Source organism: Dipodomys merriami, unplaced genomic scaffold (genome assembly GCF_024711535.1).
Source record: "Dipodomys merriami isolate MVZ:Mamm:240054 unplaced genomic scaffold, mDipMer1.0.p SCAF_5, whole genome shotgun sequence".
NCBI classification, from domain to species: domain Eukaryota; kingdom Metazoa; phylum Chordata; class Mammalia; order Rodentia; family Heteromyidae; genus Dipodomys; species Dipodomys merriami.
In genome coordinates, this window is record NW_027206068.1 from 51,494,007 (window position 1) to 51,510,825 (window position 16,819).

Below are 16,819 nucleotides of genomic sequence, written 5' to 3' on the forward strand. Positions count from 1 at the left end.
TGTGGCTGATTTTTGATGAAATGTCTGAGATATTTCCCCAAAAGGAAATGTCAATCAATGTTTTTGTGAAGCTAAGAAAGTACTTCTGAGAATCAATTTATTTTTTGATGAATTAAAATACAAAACTTTCCTATTCCCCTTCAAAGTCTATGAATATGCATAACATCCATTTACATATATCCCAGCTAGGACCTTTTCCCTGCCTATGTTTAATATGCTACAGACTCTGCAAGGAGAAATTGAGTTTTTCCTAAAGCTATCCCCTTCTTCACTAGGAAATAGAAAAGAAGGAAAGGAAGCAAAATGACCTTCAGAAATCTGGGATTAGGAAACAAAAGTGTAATAATGGCATTTTAGAGAAAACACGTTTCCTGCATCCAGTAAGCTACTTCAGGTACAATGGTTTCAAAGGGGCCCCTTAGAAGTTCATCCACAGCTTCTAGAGTATGTGACATTGCTTTATGTCTGCAAAATATTAGAAAAAGATTTGGTGCTACAAAGGCTTGTTAATACCTTAACTCATTGTTTTATTTTATACATTTCAGCTCACAGATGTAGAAGTTCTTGTTGATTCTAGGAACTCTCAAAATATGTCTGAACTTTATCTTACCCCTTTGGCTTTCTTATTTCCAAGGGGAACAAAGAGGCAGGATTATCCAATAAATTGCAGGCCAGTTATACCCAGCAGGAGAGGTAAAAAAAATGCCCCAAATGCCACACCTGAAATCATTATCACTCCAATCACAAAATATTCTGTGGGAAACAAGATGAAACTTGCCAACTCAGTCTTCTTACAAGGGAAGCCAAATTGTGCACTGGCCAAATTCCATAAAGACAAATACCTCCAAACGTCCTTTCTTTCTTTGCCTGTTTGTCTTCTCTAGTTACTAAAGATCAAAATTCTTCTGGGAAGGAGACAATGCCTAGCCTCCTTTTTCCTATCACAGTGCCACAGAAAGACCTAGGAGTATTTCAATAATCAGTACATGACCTCTCTCACTTTGCCTTAAAACAAAAGCAACAAGAACATTCATCACACAAAAACAAAATGATTTACAAGACTGAACCTGTTACAAGGTCTTAAGCAGTAAGAATGACTCCATTTTGTCTTGGCAGATTAACTTGGCTTCCTATCAGATGGCCCTTCTAATAATAACTTGGAACTGAGTTTTTATTTTGGGGTGAAGTTGGGAGACTAGACACTCATAGGGCAATTTTGTTATTAACTTCTCTAACAATACACAGAGAGCCTCAAATTCTTTGGATAAGCTTTAAAAAATGGCAATACATTTGTTGTAGGCTCCTACCTTAGCCCCTCCAAGAGGGGCTTTCTGACCACCTTCCAGCTCCTCATCCTTTTCTTCCTAGGATCAAACAAAGAGTTCCAGGAGAAGGTACTTTACATTGTAGAGGTCCAACAGGTATATCAGGCCCACCTTACTAAGGTATAATTATTTTTTGCTGCTTTTTCCACCCGCAACAGTTCATGAATGTATGCAAACTATCCACACCAACTTATATTAATGACAGCACATAGGTCCCTCTTTTACATCATATGATAATTTCCAGAGAGCATCATCCTCACTCTATGTTATAAGTGCTTTTTCTTGAAACTTAAGCTACGACCCATCCATGTAAAACAAGTGTTCACCATATTAGTCCTTCTATAAAAATATGCTCTTTTTCACAATGTGAGCATTTTCCATGTTGCTTTGATTAAGCATAACTTTGATTAAAAGAATCACTTCTAAGTATTAGGAAGTCGTACACTCACAATAACTGTTGTATTTGTCTTTAGTGACTTCCCTGCTTTTTTCCTCACTCATGGGGAACCTCTATAGACATCCTAAACTAGTATTGATTGGAGTTGTTTTAAGGATAATACATATTACCTATCCAAACATTATTATCCAAAATAAAATAGTTGAGAAAATACCCCTATGATACAGAAATTTTATAAAAACAGAGGGGAAATACATACATACATACATACATACATACATACATACATATATACATACATACATACATAAATTCTTACTCCTTTTATTCATGGACAGATGTTAACTATTCAATGAATTTTCTTAAGATTGACTGCAATTTCCAAATCATATATAATTCCAAGGAAAAAAAATAGAATAACACATTAACTCAACCTCACACAAATAAGAATCAATTTTTATCCAATATGCTAACATGGGAATTTTTAAACCCCAAATTTCCCAAGAGATTGTCCCTAAGATATAGAATATTTACTACAACAGAACATTTTAGAAATATTTTTCATCAAAATTGAAATGAAAAGAGGTTTTGAAAATAAAATATAGTTAACATATAATGTTGTTGTCTTGTAGTCCCATTATCAAGTTGTCTCTACCATGTAGTTATTTGAAAGATAAACAAACTTGTAACATATATTTTTACATCTTGGCCATCTTAGTGACCAGTGATTGATTAACTGAGATGGGAAAGCATGGAATTTGGTGGAAGACATGCCAAGACATAGGCCAGATTGCTGCATACCAATTATGTGACCTCTGCCATAATATTCCAACTTTTGGACAGTGGTTTTCATCTGCAACATGCAGAAAACTACATACAGGGTTAGTGAAAATGTGAGATAATGACTATGAAGTACCTGGAAGAATATGGTAACTATCCATTTAGCTCTTTGGAAATTCACGTGTCCTAACAAATGGAAAGTTAACCAGAGATCAAGGTTCCATTGTACATTGTACCATTTTCAACCTGACTAGCCATGAGAGCATTATTTATATTATGAACCCCTCTTCCTTCATTTTTCAGTGGATAAGTACAGTAATGTCCATAAAAAGTCCTAACTTAGTCCCAGGTACATAACAAATTGTAGCTATTATTGTAAAGAATGCTTGTGTTTCAATAAGGAAAGAAGCTATTCAGATTGTTTCCTGCAAGAGGCATATTCTGGCCCTATTTGTCATAAGGCTCATTCACCTCCCTTCCTACCTGTTAAGAGTGATCCACCTGCACAAAACTTAATTAGCTTATTGCCTCTTCAGATATAATATTTCAAAAAAAGAATAATAGAGTTATTTAAAGACTGGAGAAGAAGACAATTGAATAAAACGAGTACAACAGTTGAGAAGAAAGATGTTCTACTTCATCCCATGATTTAAAAGCCCAGCTACCTGTAGCACTGTAAAATGTTAGGGTTATGTACTAAGAATGTTCAGACAGTGCAACTTTAGAAGAAGTCAACTTCATAGGTTATTTGTATTAAACTTCTTTGTTTTTAAATATCACTTAATCTCAAATGCAAAGAGTAGCCAACTGGTTCTCAAAATAAAGGAAACTTAAGGTAGTAATTTTCCATCCCCATTTCAGAGCACCAAGGTTAAAGGAAGAAAGCAGAGAAATTTTCCAGTAAGAACAAGATTCCAAAAAGATGCAAACAAGGAATAATAGGAATAGGCAGAAAAATAAACAGTGATGTGCCTTTATTACTACTATAAAGATTATAGATGAGTAAAATCAAGTTATATTTAAGTTGTAATGGAAGAAAATAATTGCAGCCTTCCATCAGGAACCCACAAGGATCATTATTGATCTGTCATCTTCAGAGCATGCCTCGTAATATTTGGCAGAATAAACAAAGATTTATAACTTTTATTGGGCCATATATATAATATCCCACATTCTTTAAACTGCAAATGTGGAGTCTGTGTTACAAATAAATCCTTGACATTAGACTGATTTGGAATGTCTTATTTAAACAATCTAGCACTCTCAATAGATTATATTTTGCATTAAGGATGAAAAATGTGAAGTCAAATTACAAAGTATTTGTTATTGTTGCTATTCCTGTGCTCAGAAATGAAAAAATTGTTTTATATGAAAAGTGTTATTGTGGAGTCTTTGTTCTTGATACTAGACTGCCCTATAAACCTAAACACTAAATAGCTTGGCCTTATGACAAATATAATTGCTACAAAAAGCAAAGTCTCACCAAAGGGAAAATGATGGAGGTAGGAGAATTTGATATATTTCTACAACCAAAGAAAAACCTAAGAAGAAATTTGTTAATTTTCATTTTATGGTTTTTCCCTTTATGGGACTTTATTTTCACCTATGGTCAGGGAATGACAGAGACTTATTTGAATTCTCCATGCTATCTATCCCTTAATAAGTGACTTTTTGCATTGATTCTATGAAGAGAAATTTAAAATCCATTTCTTTCCACAGTTTTGTAATACTCTCTGAGCTCGCCACTCACCCTAGGGTTGATAGATAGAAAACACGTTCACATTGCACAATGAGAATGCCTGAGTGCCTCTTGCCTTTATTTACCCTTCCTCCTGCTAACCCCAATAAGCCCTTACATGGCTCATCCATAGGTCCATCCCAAGAAAGATAAGAGCAAAGGGATGATGGATATTTTTATAAGCCAACAGTGAGAGAGTATAGTCAAAGATAAAACTCACCAAAAATGTAGGTAGGCTTTACCTGTGGCTTGACAGAATCTCCCATGTGTGAATAATTAAAGGTTAACCGTGCCACATTTTAGATGAATCCTTCATTCTTCTTAGTGTCTTTTATTTGTTTGGGATTTTTAACTGCATATTGTTTGCCTTTTATTTTTTGAACTGGGGATCAAACCCAGGACATTACAATTGCTAGGCAAGTGCTTTGCCCCTGAACTACATCCCAACTCTTTCAATGTCTTTTAAAGCAACCCATATGACCTAAGTTTTATTTAACTTATTGATTTCTACATGAAGACTTACTGATAAAGCTGATGCAAACAATGAGGCATTTATGCAAAAACATACAAATTTTAGTTAACTTTTAGAAAGCCCAAGTGCTAATAAAACATTAGTCACAGAGATATATTTTCATTGATTCATTCTATGATTAGAGATTTATGGGATCCTACATTTTGATAATAATGTAATCATCTTTTTTTGTTCAGAGTAATATTTCAGATTTGGGGCATTAACATCCTTCCATTAGACTTCAGTCTTTCAGTGGTCTATGTTCTAATCTCACTTGGAGAAGAAAAAATGAGGATGTGTCAAAATGAGGATAGGCAAGCCACTAGGAATTTCTGCAGTTGCTTATTCATGAATTGGCACAGATAATGACTCATTGGGCACATGGAGTTCAGAATGACTAAGTGCCCAGATACGTGCCATAAGTCACTTCTCCACTGTCCAGTATGGGCTATGGAGTTTTCATTTATCAGGGAAATGAATGAAACCCAAGGCTTAACTACTCTTGTCATTTAAACTCCCTTGATTTTTTTTTTTGGAGGGGGCAGGGATGCTGTTAAGTGATTCTAGAATCCTGGATACATTCCAATCTGCTAATTATATATTTTTCCTAGCTAAAATGTTCCAGGCAGGCAAATTTGCATATGAATTACTGGCTGAGCAACGTTGACTTCTTATTCTAAAAGCTAAGGTCTGCCTTAGAGAAGCATTTTATTGTGCCTCACCCCAAAACCAAGCTCATGTTGAAGTGGATAGTGTGTCTGTCCAAAGACAGCCCTTTAATAAGGAGAAAGAAACTGTCTAAAAAATGCATGATAGTGTAAGATATGGTTTATTTTAACTATTCTTCATGTTCACATCTAGGGAGGATGGTTTAGATATAATATAACCCAGAAAGATACATTCTGAATTCAAACTAATATTGGACTTCAATTTTCTTGTTTGCATAAATCACCAAAATGCTCGTCAACCCGAAGTCATTGAAATGGTAGATGTTGCTTCAAATAGTGCCCTAGATAAAATGATTGACTAAGGTCGGTTTGGATTTTAAAAGAATGGGGAAGAGAATGAAATCAAAATTCAATGTATATCCTACAAAATTAAGAAAAGTGAAAAAGGAGTGGATTGGGAGGGATGGGTGAGAACATTGAAAGGGCTGACATGAATCAAGATGCGTCTGTATTCATAAACTGATTGGTTGACTACAACTCCTGTGTAAAACTACTTAAAGATAATAAAATATTTTTAAAAAGCATTCTTTTTCAAGAGCTGATTTTAAGAACATTAAATTTACTCTGTTGTCATCTCAAAATACAGATTGTTTTGTACAATTACCTAGAATATATGCCTGCATGCTAAAAAGTGGAAATCTGTGTATTTAATTTTCTTGTGTTATTTTAAATTTAAAATATCTGATTAACACTTGGCATCTAGCAACCAGCCTGCTAATAAAACTATAGGTGAAGCATGGTAGTCAGGAAATGGGAAAATGCAAATTAAACTGGTCTGGAAGCTCTGAGTGAATCAATAGTATTTAGTGCTAATGCACTAAACAGATTACAAGCACTAATGCAGTGGCAGTCAATAGCAAGAATGAATATCTCTAAAAATTATCTTGACAATAAAATGTGCAATATTTTCCATTTATTTTAAGCTAATTGCATTACAGATTTGTTCTTTCATCTTATTAGTTTAAGCTAAGTGCTAGAAACCTAGCCATTTTATTTAGTGCCCAAAATGACCAACTACTTGTAATCATTGTTTACAGCAAGGGACCGATGAAAGGATTAATTCATGCAACCAAGATCCAACAAGAAACTCAACAGCTATTTATTGAGTACTTAACCCTACTGGTATAACAATGGTGAACCAACAGAGCATGGATGTTATTTGTCTTTATGAAGCAATGGAATATTGTAGATGACAGTAGTCACATGGATAAAGAAATAGCATCATGATAACTTACACTTCGTGAGGGAAAGAAAGATTGTGAATAAAAATGAGAGGAAATATCTAAATCTGTTAACTTAATCATAAAAAACTTAATCATAAAAAAGCAAATATTGGAAACACTAGCAATCATTGCCCATTTCATAAACTTTACATTTAAGTACAAGCTGCTATATTTAACTTTAGCTTTCTAAAATGGGTTATAGCCATTAAACCTTATTATTTTACACTTAAGAAAAACTCACAAGAAGGAGTATTATGTGAGAGAATTTAATATTTTAACATGTTAAATGTAAAAATAATAGTTCTGCGTGTTTAATCTTTGCATGTCTGATTTCTAAATGAACCAATTTACTTCCATTAAGTGATGTTTAGTATAAGGAAGATAATAAGTAGGTTGGTAGAAGCTAAGACATGATTTCCTAGCATCACTCCCTCTTGTAGACCATCAGGTTAGTTGGTGTCTTTGAAAATAGCTTATTTCTTTTACTAGGGTAAACCTTTTCTTCCTTGTCTCTTCCTTTCTTGTGTGTCAACATCATCAACTTCTTTGTCAGAATATGTTTCTCTTGGGAGTAGCAGCCATTGTCCTGTTACCTGTAAATCCCACAAGAAAGAACCATACAAATCCAAGAATACACAAAATAAACCCTTTTGAAACCATGACTATCATAAGATATCAAGGGAATGGATTGTTGGAGGTGGTCCCAAGCCACATTATCTTTCTGTATCTGCACAGTGTACTCTCTACAATTGGATCCATTTATAGTCCATTTCCTTCTCATGATAATCATGTGGCTCAGAGGCCAAATGGGAGACAAGTGTTTTGAGGGCTCATGAAGACCTCGTGAATACTAACTGAATGTACAAGTGTGTGCTCTGTGTCTTATTCCAAGTTCTTCATCCCTAGCTGCACACACATTGATCTTTCTCTTTCACATTAATCATGTTCATTTACATTTATGTTATTATGCAAATACCTAGATGATTTTAAAGTGTCCAAGGGCATATGCTTTATAGATCATTAGACAATAAATTGTGATGATTTTATTTCATTAAAAAAAATCCCCACAAGAAATCTATGTACTTACACAGGAAGCATCTGAATCAAGGACGTGTTTGGCTAAAAATGCCTGGTAAAGTTTTTCAAATCCACTTCTATGAATGGGTCATAAACAACATTGTTTTTGTCATCTCCACAAATCATAAAGGCTTGAAATGCAGGTGTAAAATTATGTCAGCATAGAAGAAAGAAATCTTCACCCTTTTTGTGTGTGTTCATTGTGTTTACTTTTGTTTGGCCAAGAAAGAGGTGTTGTTTGCCAAGGGAATAGGAGGCATTTAATCTTCAGAGCTTGTTCGTGTGCCTACAAGTCAGGGAGGTCACGGCTTGCCTCTTCCTGAAGGCTATAATTACAGGTAAAGAACTTTATTTTCCAGTAAAGCAACCAGAATCATGACTGTAACCAATTGTTTACAAAAGTGTAGTGTATATAAAAGATACACAAAATCTCCAGGAAAAAAAAAAGAAGAAAGAAAGACTATTTTTCTTCATATTTTCATTAGTAACTGAGGATTCAAGATTCTGGGAACGTCCTCAAACGCAATCATATAGGTGAATATGAGGTCAAATTAAATGATCCTGGGCTTAAGGAACTGAATTAAGTGAAAGGAATTTTTAATAGGATGTAATGTCTGATGGTGGATTAAATATAAACTTGTGTTACCAGCATCATGATAAACAAGAATCAGTGACGGAGGAAATTGAGAAGTATTTCTAGTTTGGGAAACACAACTTATACTGAGTTTATCTAGCGCCAATATCAAAATATATATAAGCAATGTTTCTTACATTTGATTAAACTCACACTTAACTTATAAACTATTGATTCAAGTCATATTGGACATAGAATATGCAAGGTCAACTCTGCTACTGGCCTAATATTGAGTATGTTAGAATTCATAAAATACTGATCAATGTGTAAGTGCAAGTGCAACAATAGTAGTTTTAAAATATAATTAAAATCAGTAAGTCAAAGTATATTTTCTGGTATATACAAAGAGGACTAAAATACATGGTTACCTTAAAAATTGGTATCACATTATGATAGTTTCTACTAATTCTAATATTTTCTGTCTTAGAATCAAATATTTTTGAAAACGTGAACATCAGTTACATGTTTCCAGGTGGGACATGTAGCATTTTAAAGTGGACCCCATGCCTTCTCTCCTAATGTACTTTTTATAAATTCTGTAGAGGAAGACATGTTCTTAGTATTGAAGGTTTGGGGTTCAACATTTGATGTATAACTATAGATTATAGAAAGAAAAAAGTATGCCAGGACTTCATCACACCTCACAAAAGGAAGTTCCTTAATAAGACAAACAAGAAAACAAACAAACAAACAAACAAAAAACCCTCCAGATTATCACCGAGTCTGAGGGGACAATGGTTTAAACTACAATTGGGTACCTTATGCCTCTAGTGGTAATCAAATTGAATGGAGATCAACTCACAGTGAAGGATTACGAACTCTTTGGAAAGAAAACACTTAATATTTCAGAAATAAAAATTAAGGCTTTCCCCACATTCTCTTGGTCCTTAGAACCAGCTATTAAGACTCACAGAGCCTTATTTACTGCTTTATGAGTTGAAGGTTCAAGAACTAGTTAGGGAACAAATCTCTGTTAATGTATAATAAAAATCTCTGTTCTAGTGAATGGGTAGACAATTATTTTAACAGCAGTGATAGCATAGCTTCATTTTACCTCTCTCGCTCTTAGCCAGGCTTTCACCTTATACATTAGACTACAGGCATATCACAAATTAAAGTGAACTATTGTTTGCTTAATACTCTGTTTCCTTCTAACCTTACTCTTGGATGCCAATCCCAACCCAGTTCCCCAGTGGCTCAGGAAGCCCTCGACTGGGATTAAGTAATAGTTTACACAACCTCTCTCATTCATTAACCCATATTGACATTCTCATTCCATGCTCTAGTCTTACTTAAGACTTTCTTAAGCGCCTTCTCCAGCTGCTGGTGTGGGTGCAAACACCATCTATTTAATCAAGAAATTTAATAGTCCCAAGAAATCATTCAGCCTGTCTCAGCCTTCTTCATTAGCACAATCTTCTATCCCCTTTTCAAAATAAAATCTGGGTGTTTTTTTCCTGGTTAAATACACATTTTTTAAAAAAATCTTTAAAAAATACGTAAAATATTAAAAATAAAATAAATCTTTATTTCTCTTACATACACATAAAGCAGAAACAGAAAATGTTATTACTACAAGCAGAGGGGTTTTTTTAGTATATTAAAAAATAATGTCAATAAGAGTCAAATAACCCTGGCTCTGTTCTCATTCTTCTATTTGTCTCCAGAATTGGAGACAAATCAATCTTTCTCAAAAGCAAACCTATTTGTGTAACTGTATTAAAGTATTTTGATGTCTCCTCAGTAATTTCAGAGTAAAAGGCTCTCTTGCTAGTATGATTATCTTAGGAGGTTCTTGCTGTGGCCTTGATGAACTCCTAGATCTCCCTCACACCACGTATGTGATAGTAAATATATAACTCTGAAGAGAGGATGGCAGAATACATCCTCTCTCTGAATCCATCCCCTCTGTTCGCCAGTTTCTGGCATATAAATGACCTCCACCAAGGCAATGTCAAGTTGTCACTGAAACAACAACTAGAGAGAGGTGTATGCAAGTGGCTCTGAGCACTGGTATGAGGTAGCTGAGGCACAGTGAACCGGATGTAGAACCCCCATCCCAGGACTTGTCTAAGACTCTTCCTCATACAGCCCTACCTTCCCATGACAGTTTCTTGGTTGGCCTCAGATTCTTTCAAGACTCATTTTGTCCAGTTTACACTTTATTCTTTAAAACTCTTCTGAAACATTTCTCTCCTCTAGGAAATATTCTCTCCCTCCCCCACCCCTAGTCTAGATTTCACTAAGGATGCCAGAGACATTCTTTGATCAGTTCTATACATCTCTTACCTCCTTCAATAGTAATACATTCACCACTTCTACTTTTAATACATCCACCACTTCTGAGCCATTTAAAAGAATTGGAATACAGATTTTATTTTCATATCTCATTATCTAATACCTTAGTTTGAACAAAATATATATTAACCAGATGAATGAATATTAGTTGATGTTTCAAACAAAATGTAATAAAAAGAAAAACACAGAAATTGATGTATAGGCAAAACTCCATATTTTAACTAGTATAATAAAATGTCGATTAGTTAAAATATTTTAGATAACAGTGTTCCATTCTTCCCCCCAAGATCTCCGAAAACTAATTTACAGATTTGGGGAATTTCCAAGATTTAAATTAACTCTGAGGAAAGACTGGGAAGTTCCATTCCCAATTGCCTCTTGCTCCCCCACCCTACCGCAAACACCTTCTCTATTGATCAGTTTTGGAATGAAAATTAATTGAAGAACAAATTTGAAGAAAAAGTAAAGGAAAAGAAAGGCCAGAAACAGGGAAGGTCAGTTGACCAGGATTCTAGAGCTTTATGTTTTCCTGAAAACGGGAAAACAGAATTAAAGCCAGTAAAAGGCTTTAGACAGAATGCTCCTTTGTTCCTAAAGGTTTTCTCAAACATTTTCACAGAGCTCGGGTTAAGTGAGGGATAGTTCCTTGAAGAGAGGCTTGAAACAACGTGGTCTATATTTACCTCAGCAAGCATTGGTAGCAAGGGAAGGGGCCTCCTTTGAAATCTGCATTTTAAATGCAGAGATTTTTCACTGTAAACCACCAATATATGACTACAAATTCAAAATGAGCCTTGAAGTAAGGAAAAGTAGCACACTTACTAGTGCCACTGTTTCTGTGAGCGCAGGATTATCCTCCACAGCTGTGCCATTTCACAGACACCTGAAATAGGGAACCCTCCCTAAACTAGATCTCAATGCAGTAAGATGAGAAGAGAACTAAGACATCAGGAATCTTGACCACCTTGCCCACAGATGGAAGGTTCTGCCTATTCTAAGCAATTCTGCTCAGAAACAGAGAAAAAAGAACAGTTTCACCATGGTAAAATGGGAAGGAGGGATAAGGGCTGATGGTTGGGTTAATGCTGCTCTAGAATACAACTAAGGGTCCTGAACAGTATACTAGGATACAGATGAAGGACGCTTGTTTCATCCATCTTGTAGCTCCCTTTGGCTTTCCAATGCTTGGACATTTATCAGCTTGTTCCTACCAAGTCTGACACTGTTAGTCTCATGGTTCTTACCACCTTCAGGAAACATATTTTGGGGGTTTGCCAGTACATAGTGATCTATGTTGTGTCTTCAGAATATCTCTTTATTTTTCTATGGTAAGAACATGAAAATTTTGTTTCTGTTAACTAAATAGAGAAAAGCAGAAAATCTCTTTGCAGTCAGCATTAAAATTTGCCTCAGTTGGAACAATTTTCTTTGTGAATCACTGTCACTCCTGGCTGTGATTGAAGTACAATATGAAGGCTGCTAACTGAAACCACATGGGCTTAGTCTGCCTTACATCTGATTCACCTTAGGAAATGATGATAAGGAAGCAAAAGTTTTAACACTTGGAAGGCCAAAGTCAATGTCAATGTAGAATTCCTAAGTCTTTGGAATCCCAGTGATTCCTTGAGAAGACGGTGATTATATATTTACTTATGTCTTTGTGCACTTGCATACTTGTATATACATGCTACACCAAGTATGTTCTCTTCTTTAACACAACTTCTGTCAAGTCCTAGCACAACTTTCCACCACTGCCATGAGGCGGTTCCAGCTATGTCAGCCATGTCTGTCTTATGCCTTTTCTCATCTTGTCCTATTTACTATCTGAGCAATGTCTTCAGAACAAACCTGTCATTTGGGTGCTTCATACTTTGCATTGTGAGGAATTTTATGTGTTGATCTCGTGTCTCCCTGTGAGCACAGTGCCTTCAAGATGGAGTACAGGCAGAAGCCTGTGTGATGGTTGGAAAAGTATGGTCTGCTTCTGCAAGAAAGAATGATGTTTATATTATTAAAGGGTTAAGCACCAACAGAAAAAAATGAAATATGCTACAAGCACTGTATGGCCCACAAATACTATACTATTTTTTAATCTTTTTTTTAAAAAAGTATGCTCACCAAGTTCCTACAAATATAGGGAGAATCATGTGTCATTGCTAACACGTGCAAAAATATCACAAGACTCCATCTTAACCAATAGCTGGGCAAGGTGGCTCATGTCTATCATCTACACAGTAGGTTGAGATTAAGGGGATCAAAGTGCCAGGCTAGTCACGGGGGGAAAATTTCCACTAAAAATCTGAGCATTCTAGTGTGCTCCTGTCATACCATTTACAACAATAAATAGGATTGTAGTCCAAGCCAGCCTAGGGACAAAAATATGCTATCTCAAAAGTAATCAGAACAAAAGGGATGGAGTTATGACTCAAATGATAGAGTGCCTTCCTAGAATAGGTACTCTGTCTGGTCTCCCAGAAGTTCTTATACAGTGTCAGGTTCACATTAGCTTCTATCTTCTGGCCATCTTCTGTCAAGGAGAATAAGTATTGGTCTTAGGGCCCAACACTACAACCAGGATAATGTCATTATATATAATTAGTTAATGGCATATTATGATAGAGCCTAGATAGATGATCCTAATTATATATCAAAGAGCTATTTTTTCCTAGTAGGATCACATTCTAACATTCCAGATAGACATGGATATTGGGGAAACACTATTTAACATACTAGAGGTCTCCATAAATATATAATTTAATATGTTTGTGGCCTTGGATTCACTTAATTTCAACTTTAAGGGATTCTATGATATAGATGTATGTTTTCCACTTTACAAATGGATTCCTGAGTCCTGAGGATCTATACATTCTAAGTTCCCCGAGCTAGTAAAGGCAGGGCCACTCCTGAGCCTTGCTGGTCTCCATTAGATTAATGAGTTCCATGACTAAAGATATCTGAAGTGCATTGCACAGAAAGTTAGAAAAGTGAGCCCAAGGATGAAAATTCTAGAATCAGAGTAATTAGATCATAGGAGGGAAAAGAATAGGTTTCCTTTCCATTCCATAGAAAAATATATGTAAGAATCAATGAATGAATTTGAATGACAGAGGAAAAGGAACACTCAATAATGGCTGAGACTCAAGTTTAGAAGTGGCAGGGGCACCACAGAGAAATAGAATATAGAAGAGTAACTTAACTTGGGAAAGAAAACAATGTGTTTGCATGTCAGCCTATTTAGACATAGGCTGTTATAGATTTTGGCTGGTCCTCAAGAGGACAATTTTCAATGTCTGTATAAAGCTAGGTAATCACCATGAAGCTGCAAAGGAAGTAGTTGTCACATCCATCACCTTGTGTATCACTAACACTGAGCCAGAGGCCTGGTGATGCTGTGCTCATGACTCCCCACGATGTGCACACAGCCGTTTCTTCCTACCAGTTCCTTCCTTCAGTTTCACTCCATAGCTAATTCTTATTCTTTAAATGAGGTCTCAAGTGGGCCTGAAGCAGGGCTGCTGAAGCCATGGCACGCTTTACTGCATCAAAGGTAGCTTAACCAATGGGAAGCAGTGGAAGAACCAGAGGACGTTTCTTCCTGAGCACATCAGACTGAGTCCTCTTCAAAGTACAAAACAACAAGGTCAGATTGTTAGGGCTGGCCCATATTATCCTTTCATAGGCATTAAAGACCCTGAAGAGAAAGGCCCACTCTGTCCCAAAATCACCTTCTGCACTGTACAGAGAATCCAGACTTTTATGTCAACAGTTTAGACCTTGGAGTGACTGAGAAAATTTAATTATGTCTGTAAGAAACATAACCAGACACTGAAGTCCAGAGCCCTGTGCCTCTGCTTACAGAAAGATCCACACCAGCCCCTCCCAGTCCTACCAAGAAAAGAGACTTTGGGAATGCATTTAGGGAAGAAAACTAAGTGAAATTCCTGACATTACTGAAGTAGTTTTTAACCAACCATAGGAAAAGTTCTACAAAAGGAAGGACTTCTATTCTGAAGTATACACTCTATGAAAATCATTACTAGATTTGGTACAAAGTATGGTTCTTGTGGAAATTTTAGTCACTGTCAGGAAGATACAATGATCAATCTGTCAGTGATATTTCAAAATAATACACTTGAAAAAATTATCTGCAAAACTGTGCTTAATGGTATACACCTAGAATCTTAGCACTTAAAGAGATTGAAGCAGCAGACATTGGAGTTTGAGGCCAACCAAGGCTACATAGTTTCAGGCCAGACTAGTTTATAAAGTGCTTTCTGTATCTCAAAAACATAACAAAAATTTAATCTGCAAAGCTACATATGATGATGATATGTGCCTGTAATCCTAGCTCTGAAGAGGTTGAATTTGAGAACCTAGGGTTTGAAGCCAAGTGAATTTCAGGCCAGTCTCAACTACATTGTACTTGTCCTATCTCAAAAACAAAACAAAACAAAAAAAGTTTATCTGCAAGACTGATTCAAACTATCTATAGATGAGCTAAATCTATCCTATAGATCAATTAAAAGAACCACTATTTTAAATATATCACATCCATAATTACACTAAATTAAATATAATTGCATATTCACTGCATACATCATAGTGTTAATTAGAGGAAACACTTTGAGTCAAATATATTAAGGTATATAGCACTTCTATTTTCTTTTTATGAAAAAAGCTGTATATCTGAGTCAGGTAAAAATATGTGACAAGTACTCACGAATAGGTAACAAAAAACGATGATGAAATTAATTAAAGTATTGCATAGAAACTTATAAATTATGCAGTGTTTCCTGTTCTTTATTCTGACAGCATGTAAGACTTTGGGTTAAGGAAGTATGTTTGCCAACACATACTATAAAAAAAATAAAATAGGGTATTTGTCATTGGTTCTCAGAGGTACATAATTATTTTGGAATAGACTAGAACCTACAAAACATGATTTTAGAGCTGTAGAATTATTTAAGGAAAGACTAGAACCTAAAAGGCCTGATTTTTTTTTAATTTCATCTAGGACTCAGAGTCTGCTCAGATTTTGAGGGCAGCCATGGTGGGTGAAGGTCAGTGATTGTTGACTTATTCCGTAACCTGAATAGCCCAGGCAATGATTTCATTTGGTAGCTACAAAGGACAAGGTTGGAAAAGTATCTTATAGAGCTGGAAGAAAACTGAAATCAATTTCATACATGTTTAGATAAGGAACCTAGTTTGTTCAAAGTCTAGGCCTGGTACCCTAGATTTGATCCTGGGCCTTCTATTAAGCACCATGACCAATCAGTACCTGATGTCCTTCTAGGCTTGTTGTCATATGATTAGATGAATTAATATTTGTCAAGTGCTTCAAATAGTGTCTAACATAGTGTAAATGCTGGTAATGATGGCTAAATCACTGAGATAAAACTAAGTCTCACAGAAACACTACGTGCTTTGTGTAAGTTCAAGTAGATCATCAAACCTCACAGGGGGTAGATCAAATCCAGTCCATACTGTATCACCATTCTACTCCATCAGGTATTTAAGGAACCCCTAGATCATGAGTCTGCCACAGGGACTGGAGAAACCCAGGAATTAGAAGTAGGATGCAGTACAAGGGTATGTGGACTGTGAAATCAACAACCAGGATTCAAACTCCAATTCTACAGCTGGACACCCTGGACAGCAGTTCCTTCACCTGTAGAATTGTGAGTCAATCTGTGGAAAGGTTGAAATGATATGGTATGCTTTGGAAACCATAATCCACAACATAAATGTCATTGGCATTATTATTTTGAGCTAAGAAACCCCATGAGAACGTTTCAAAACCACTGTGGACATCAAGGAGTTAGGGAGCAGGAAGTTCTTGAATGTCTCATTCTACTTTCTCATTTCCCATTTCCTCCTTCTTCTAAAATTTTATGATGATTATATACTCCGTGTGTGAAAAAGAATTAGAGATTATACACACACACACATGTGTGTGCACATATAAAACCAATACTCATATATTTAAAGAGTATATTGTCAATGCTTTTAAATTTTTTTATTGTCCATAAGTAGTTGTACAAAGGAGTTGTGGTTCATGAATACAATATGTCTTGAGCAATGTCACCCCTTCCGACGTTCTCACCC

The 16,819-nt window shown here is 35.7% G+C and overlaps 1 protein-coding gene across 2 annotated transcripts in view; it reads left to right on the top strand.

The window, feature by feature from the left end:
- Met (MET proto-oncogene, receptor tyrosine kinase) overlaps window positions 1-16,819 on the top strand; it is a 137,171-nt gene that overhangs the window by 60,444 nt on the left and 59,908 nt on the right. The gene's annotated exons all lie outside the window — the stretch shown is intronic.